General features: G+C 48.9%; 1 long non-coding RNA gene across 1 annotated transcript; it reads right to left on the bottom strand.

Moving 5' to 3' along the window:
* Positions 1-554: 554 nt before the first annotated feature.
* LOC115310688 lies at positions 555-7,327 on the bottom strand. Its single transcript, XR_005714756.1, has 3 exons — positions 7,102-7,327; positions 4,997-4,998; positions 555-588 (listed from the first exon to the last, which is right to left on the bottom strand). It is a non-coding gene; the product is annotated as an uncharacterized LOC115310688 (long non-coding RNA).
* Between the last annotated feature and the right edge of the window lie 743 nt (positions 7,328-8,070).

The following is an 8,070-nucleotide window of genomic DNA, read 5'->3' as shown; positions in this document are numbered from 1 at the left end:
CACAACTAATAGCCGCAACAGTCAAGATCGGGCTTGACCTGCACACTGTAGGCTGGCTTTACTAAAGCCCACATACTTTCACAACTAATAGCAGCAATGGCCGAGAGCTGAGGAGTCGAGCTTGATCCACATGCACACAAAAAGCATGAATGAAATACAAATAAGAGTGTTTCAAATTATGTACAAGGGTGACAAGACTGACATTCTGGTGTATTTTCCTTAGGGCCAGGACAGCAGCAGTCAGCGTGCAGCCAATTACTGACGAGGAGGTTGGAGAGGACAGAGTCCTGAACTACGAAGTTGAAGTGGACCCCGGGGTCGCATTCCTCGAGGTGCCGGAGTCCGAAGAAACGCAGGACTACGAGCCTCCGGACTGGCCGATGGACGAGGATGAGGCACCCGTGGAGCCTGGTGCAGCAGCTGCGCTGCTACGTCGGGAGGGGCCTCCTCCTGTGGCAGGGGGACCGCCTGAGGCAGCAGCTGCTGCTGAAGGGCGACCGGCACCACTGGGCCGGCAGGGACCACCTCGTTCACGACCGGTCTGGAGACCCAGCGCACCACCCGCAGGCTCGGCAGCCAGCACACGGGCTGCGGACAAACAGTTTTATAGGGACATCATGGAGCAACAACACGAGAACGTAAAGTTAGAACGGCAGTGCCTCCTTGCCAAACTGAAGGCGACGGAAGAGCAGGCAAGGGCAGCAAGGGCAGCCTGCGAGGCTGCCGAAATGATGAAAAAGGCTGCAAACTTCTATATTGAACAAGGAGAAAAAATTTTCATGTTACTTGGGAAGGCCCTACAACAAGACCCTTAAAGGGGAGGAGGGGCCTTCAGTTTGGCAAAGAGGCACTGCCGTTTTAGCTTTACTTTGTAAATACAATACACAGTTTTTTTTTGGTTAGTTCTCTTCAATGTCTTTTTGGTTCCAAGTATGCAAAAAAATTCCACTGCATTATGTATTTCATTTAGCAACATGAAAAACTAAAGAAATGATGCATCATAAAAAAATGCAACGACTTTTACACACTCAGCTAAGTAAAAGTGAAAGTCATTAGTGTAATAAACACGCGTAAAGACCGCACCCGCAAAAAAAAAATGTTTGCCTTGCGCACCATTGCATTTGTACAGGCCTGAGCGATGTCACCGCCGACGTGGCATGCAGTCAGCATCAAAGCTTTTTTTTCCTTTGCAATCCTTACAATCATCTCCCTTCTTGCTGCCTTTGTCGAAGTTGCTTAAGGCATATTCAGCCAAAACACCCAACTATTCATCTCCCTTTTTATGTTTGAGCAACCTTCATCTATGATCCACTGACGTCAAAGCCGAGTGGGAACGACAACGAAAGAAAGTACAAACTGCAGGTCCAAAATGGAAGCGCAGCGGCGTAAAGGCCCATACACACAGTTTCGTTTCAGTGCGTTTGACTGCACTGTATCGAAAAGTAGCCACAACTCCTTGGGCTGCCTGTGGTTCATATAAAACAAAGCAACTAACTTGCTTATCAGACGGCAAACAAACGGGGGCCCCGCACCATGCTGGTGATTGACTTCCCACCACATGGAAGCACTTACCAAGGCATAGGATGCCACAAATTGCCCGGACATGCACTGATGTGCACCATATTTTCTACAAAACTACCTGGTTTTTGGCATGCGAACTTGAAAAACTGTGCCAAACTTACGATGACGACATTCAACCAGCCTGTACGGGATATTTCGGCGTTGGTAAAGTGTGCTACGAGCAGAAAGTTCCAATATGCCACCGACAAAGTTTTGATGCGAAAGGCTATTGTGTCGGAAGAACAAATTTAAATATGCGGTTCAAGGCCTAACTGGAATCCTGCAATTATTTGACCAGCGGCTCTAGACGCCACTCATAGTAAAGTTATGAGTTAGTGAAGTATTGATAAACAATGCAAGGATCCATATGTCATGGACCGCAAAGGCCGATGTTTCGGTGGCAGCGTTTCAGCGAGCATGCATTTGGGGGCCACTGCCGACTGATCATTGCCTGGCCGAGCTCGCGGCGAGGCATGCTTCCCGTACTCGGCGAGGAGGCCCCGAAGGTGCGCTCAAAACATGGAAACTACATCATGAAGATAAAGGCAAAGGGCACCGTTATCACGAACAGGCAAGGCTGATGCAAAGAGTGTGTGAACATAAATGTTAAAAAGTGTTGTCAATGCACCGCCACGAAGAGGCCTGCCAACTGTGCAGCCGCAGCCCTCCTCTGCCACTCGGACTTTCTTTTCTTTGACGGTTACTCTGTTGCGGGGCGACTCAATGAAACTATCGCCGCGATACATAGCAAGTGCTACAGCTGAATCAGGCGCATTTTACCATAGCTCTCGCTGCAAATGGCCGTCGCCTCAACCACCAGTATACAGTCGACTACAGACATGATGGTTGTAATCACATTCTGCTTGTACAGTGGCGTCGAAACGAAATAGGGGGGCGGGGGAGAGACTGCCCCCCCTACAGGTCAGAAATTTAATGGAAAAGGTATGGGGGAGGAGTGCAAACTTGCCCTTCCCCCCCACCACTGTCGCCCTCCCCATCTGCTGAATGGTCCTGATGTCTCTGTGCTTGTAATCACCCATTTTTTCTGACAAAAACTTTTACTTCAGTGTCCTATTCGAAAGTTTCTGGCAATAGCCACAGTTTCAACAGACTGTTCATGGTGACTGTTGTGTGTAGAGTGGTGGCACCATCGGGGACACGGACCGCAATCCTAGAAGATTACGCCACACCGCGGAAAAAATGCAACGCACGCAGTCAACGGCCAACGCCAGCCAGTGAACCTATCATGTCTTCATTACGTAGCCTTTGTATCTTGAGTCAATAAATAGTTCATGTTATCCGGTCATCATCTACTGGCCAGGATCTATCATGTGGTGATGAGGATAAGATTGCATAGAGACTGCCGCACTCTACGGCCCCACATCGGAACGTACAGGTGAGGCAGAAGGTTTGTGAACATCGCCCTTTGTTCGGGTACCCCCCTTGTACCCTCGACAAGAAATGGCGACCCTGGGACAGATAGGAGAATTCAACCCTGCGTTTCCGGAGAAGTGGGACGCCTACGAGGCAAGATTGAACTTCCACCTCGAGGCAAACGATATCACCAACCCAACCAGAAAACGTGCTTTTTTTTTTTTTTTTTTAGCGTTTGCGGTGGTGCCATTTTTGACTTAGTACAGTCACTATAGTATACTCGCGTTGGCAACTCCCAAAACGAAGACCTTCAGTCAACCGTCGGAGATTGTACGCCAGAATGCCTTTACCGGCCCAATCAGGGTCCCGAGAAGTCTGTGGCCTTATTCATTGTGGAACTACGGCAGTTGTCACAAAACTGCAACTTTCCAAATCTCACGGAAACACTGTGAGATCTACTCATGTGTGACCTGAGGGATGAAACTCTTGAAGCTCGACTTTTCGCAAAAACAAAAACTCTCGTTCAAGATCGCTCAGGAAGAAGTGCTGGCAGCTGAAGCGGCGGCTCAAAGCACCACGATGTGAGGGGAGGAGAACCAACTGTGGCAACCAACGTTGCCATACATCAGGACTAAGAGGAAGGAGAAAACACGCTTAGGCAACCGACAGGGAAACAGTATACCACGGGAAAACAAAGCCTTGCAATGGGTGCAGAGGAGCTCACGCACGGGAGTATTGTCAATTTAAGGATGCCCAGAGTCACTTATGCAGAAAAATCGGCCGCATCGACTGTGTGTGTCGCATGAAACAATGAGCGCAGAGCAGGCCATGGGAACAAAAGGATCCAAAACCATGGCGAACGTTCTGAACTTGAACACACAATCTGATGATATGTACGATACTAACCAACTGGTCCCGCCACAGGCATCGCAGACACGTAAGCACCGGACGTCGGCAATGATGGAAGTTGACTAGGGGTCAGAGTTATCGATCATCCCAGAACAAACAAATGAGGTCATGAAGAAGATGCTGCACCGGGTGAGCCATTTCAATCGCAAGTCAGATTTCCATTGCAATACGGTGCAGATCAAGGGGGTGTATAAGGTCCATGTCAAGCACAGCGGTTTCGAAGGAGACCAGAAACTGCCAGTAACACAGGGACAGTGGAGAACCCTCCTTGGCATGGACTGGTTTAAACCTTTGGGAATCAGGCTGCTAGGGGTAAATAAGGTCACAGGGCTGTCTATTGAAGGTGTGCTTGCAAAGTATGATGGCGTTTTTGGGTAAGAGATTGAGAAGTTTGAGGGACCCCCAGTATCGCAGCACCTTGACTTTACAATGATGCCAATCCGCATGAAACCCTAGCAAATGCGCTTTGCGCTCACGCTTAAAATTGACGCTGAACTTGATTGCTTTATTGAACAAGGCGTTTTCGAGCCGGTCATGCAACCAAAGTGGGAGACCCCGATTGTGACGCCCATGAAGGCAACTGGAAACATTAGAATATGCGGCGCCTACAAGTGCACTTTCAACAAGGCACTGGCTCAACACCCGTACCTGATCCCCATGGTACAGCACCTCCTGACATCACTCTCGGGGGGGGAGGCTGTTTGAAAAACTGGATTTGGCAGAAGCTTAACAGCAGCTGGTGGTTGATGAAGAAGCGGCGGAGGCACAAACGATCACAACCCATCGAGGAGCATTTCGAGTGAAGTGGCTACGGTTTGGAGTAAATGCTGCTCTTGGGATCTTTCAGAGCTTCATGGACGACCTCCTGAAGGGGATCACCGGGGTTGTGTCATAATTCGATAACGTTCTAATTGCTGCAAACACCAAAGAAGAGTTGGCAGGCCACCTCGAGGAAGTCCTGCACCGTCTTGCTGATGCTGGACTCAGGGTAAGAAGTGAAAAGTGCCATTTTGAAGTGTCGCAGCTCGAGTTCCTGGGATTTCTTATTGACGAGAGGGGTGTGCACCCAACAAAAGAAAAGGTGAAGGCGATTCATGAGGCACCAGTACCAACAAGCAAACAGGAGCTACAGGCTTTCCTAAGACTGCTAAACTTCTATTGCATCTTTCTACGAAAAAGGCGGCAGTGGCCGAGCCACTACGTCAGCTACTTGACAAAGAGGCACGGTGGGAGTGGACGCCTCTTCATGAACAAGTTTTCAACGAACGCAAGCAGCTGCTGTCCTCAGCAAGTGTGCTGCACCATTATGATGAAACAAAGCCCTTTGTGCACACTTGTGATGCCTCGCCATAAGACATACATTAAAGCTGTACTTGGCCGTCGACCGGAAGATGACAAAGAGGTCCCCGTCGCATTTTACTCCCGCACATTGACATCTACCAAGCCAAACTATGTTCAAATCAACAAAAAGCCTTTGCAGTGCTGGCAAGCGTAAAGAAGTTCCACGACTACACGTATTGCCTTCGAGATCATAACACCACAAATCACCTTTGGGACTGTTCACACCTGCAAAGCAAATGCCATACACCTTGTCTCCACGAATGTTGCGTTGGACGATCCTACAGAATGCTTATAACTACAGTTTGGATCATTGACCTCGGAAGGACATACAACATGCCGATGCATTTAGTTGCCTCTCACTTACCATTCCAGAGTTTGTGGTGCCACCTCCTCTAGAAGTTTTGTTTCTGGAGAACACATCCAATTCACCGCTCCACGCCAAGGACGGCGCACAAATGACAGCAAAGAACACCGTTTGAAGGGTTCTCAACTGGGCTCTGAAGGGTTAGCTGCCAGGCGGCCTTGAGGCAAATTTCCAGCCATTCAAGATTCGACAACATGAGATGCCGGTTCACAAAGGATGTATACTCTGGGGGAACAGGGTCGTAATTCCCCCAGAAGGCAGGAAGGTGTTGCTGGAGGCCCTCCATGTCGGACATCCTGGCATCGACCAAATGAAGGCTCTGGCTCGCAGCTATGTGTGGTGGCCCAAGATGGACAGAAGCATAGAAGAGCATGTGATCAAGTGCATGGCATGCCAAGAGTCACGACCTGCACCTCCTCGTGCCTCAGTAGACGCATGAAATGCAACTCCAGCACCGTGGTCTCGGATGACGGGACTCAGTTCACCTCCGAAGAATTCCGCACATTCTTGAAAGCCGGTCTCATCAGACACATCACGTCAGCATCCTTCCACCCGTCAACTAACGGACAAGCAGAGCGCATGGTGCACACAACGAAAGATTCGCTACAGCATATTGTAAAAGGGAACATGAGGGCAGCATCTGACCAGTTTTCTGCTACAGGAGCATGTAACACCATGCATGATGACAGGCAAGAGCCCAGTGGATATGCTGATGAACAGGAGGTCGAAGACGATACTTGACCGACTGCACCCAGACCTGACTGAGAGCATGAGGAAGGGACCTGATGAAAATTCCAGCGAAGGAGCCCAACCGAAGTCACGAATGTTTCGAACAGAAGACCCAGTATTCATATGCAGCTACAGCAGTGGCCCTTCATGGATACTGGAGACAGTGGTTGAAATGACGGGTCCAGTTTCCTACAAAACCCGCACCCAGGAGGGCATCATCATGCGACGTTCTGTCGACACGGTGTGTAGGAGCGGTGCATTGAGAGTTGCAACATACAGCATCAGCCATGGAGAACGGCAAGCTGCTCGTCCTGAACCACCCGGGCACCCGGATACAGGCAGCGCAGTGCAAACGTTGGTGATGAGCCCAGTGCAAGATGTGGATGTGGCCAGGCAGAAGAGATCAGACGGGGCTCGAGCTCTTCGAGAAAGAGTTCACTTAGGGGTAAGGAGTGTTGTGTATTGAGTGGTGGTACCATCTGGAAACAGATGCCAAACCTAGAAGACCATGCCACACCGCGCGAACATTGCAAAGCATGCAGTCAACGGCCTACACCAGCCAACAAACCTGTCACGTTGTCATGTAGCCTTGGTATCTTGAATTAATAAATAGTTAATTGTATATTGTCGTCATCTACCGGCCAGGATCTAGCAGTGACTATACTTGAAGTGTACTGAAAAAAGTTTGTTAGTTACGGCCTCATTATTTCAGGCACAGTATGATCAGACCGTTTAAAAAAAGTTGGCCCCGAGATATTCGTAGACAGCATGATTAGTACTTGTACCTAACTAATTCAAAAACAACCCTTACCTCTAACCCTTACTTTTTTTTTCCAGTTTTCTGTGCACCTGGTTGTATGCGCACTCCGCTGGCGTGTCTACCCAGCGGTAGGGCACGATCAATCACGGCCATCGTAGCCGATCGCCATCCACGATGACGAGCCCGTTTGAAGTTCCTCCTCCGAAGTTGTCTCTGATACAGCTCTGCGATAGCATGTGGAGGTCATGGGTGCTTCCTTGCCACTTGGCGACCACCTCACGATCTGTGAGCATATGAAGACCACCAAGAGGACTACCTACTTGTCCGGCGTTGGTTGCGAGGAGCTTCGCTGCTGGTGACCACCTGAAGTGGAGAAATATGTCTGAGATTCGTTCATGACAGACAATAAAAATTCTAGCGCAGTTTCGATTCAAATATATATAGCCACGCCATAACAATTTCTAGCGAAGGTTCATAAACACTGCTATAACGTATCAAGCTACTCGCTATCTTCCAAAATGTTTTGGAACATGACGTCCGTCGGGAGTTGACGCTGACATTTTGAGAAACTGTTTGCTTTTCCGACTGTTTTTAAACACGAAACACATCATTTTACAAAGAAAGGATTGCCTCGGAACTGTACCTCGGCAAACTCCGTGTTCCTCGGGTTGAAAATCGTCTGAACAATAAGACTACGTACTACGTCTTGCTTTCCGTTCCTTCTTGAATGGATGGCGCTGCATTTGTGTCAGGAACTGAACCGCAAAAATAAGTTATAATTATGCCAAACTTATTCACATTTGCCTTTACGGAACAGCACAACTAAACAGTGGTGTTATTGATATTATTTCTTACCTGAGCACTTGCACCAGGACGTGGGTGACCAGTCAAGCTCACAGGAAAACAAGCGATTGCGAAACCACCAAACCGAAAACGAAACAGTCGTGGCAGGCTTTCATCACTTTCCTGTCGAAGACGTCGATGGCGTAGAAGTAGTTTAAACTCGCTTTAACGAAAGCATTCACCCGGTAAA

Source organism: Ixodes scapularis, unplaced genomic scaffold, assembly GCF_016920785.2.
Source record: "Ixodes scapularis isolate PalLabHiFi unplaced genomic scaffold, ASM1692078v2 PGA_scaffold7__128_contigs__length_106722199, whole genome shotgun sequence".
NCBI classification, from domain to species: domain Eukaryota; kingdom Metazoa; phylum Arthropoda; class Arachnida; order Ixodida; family Ixodidae; genus Ixodes; species Ixodes scapularis.
This window is presented reverse-complemented; position numbering and strand designations above follow the sequence as displayed.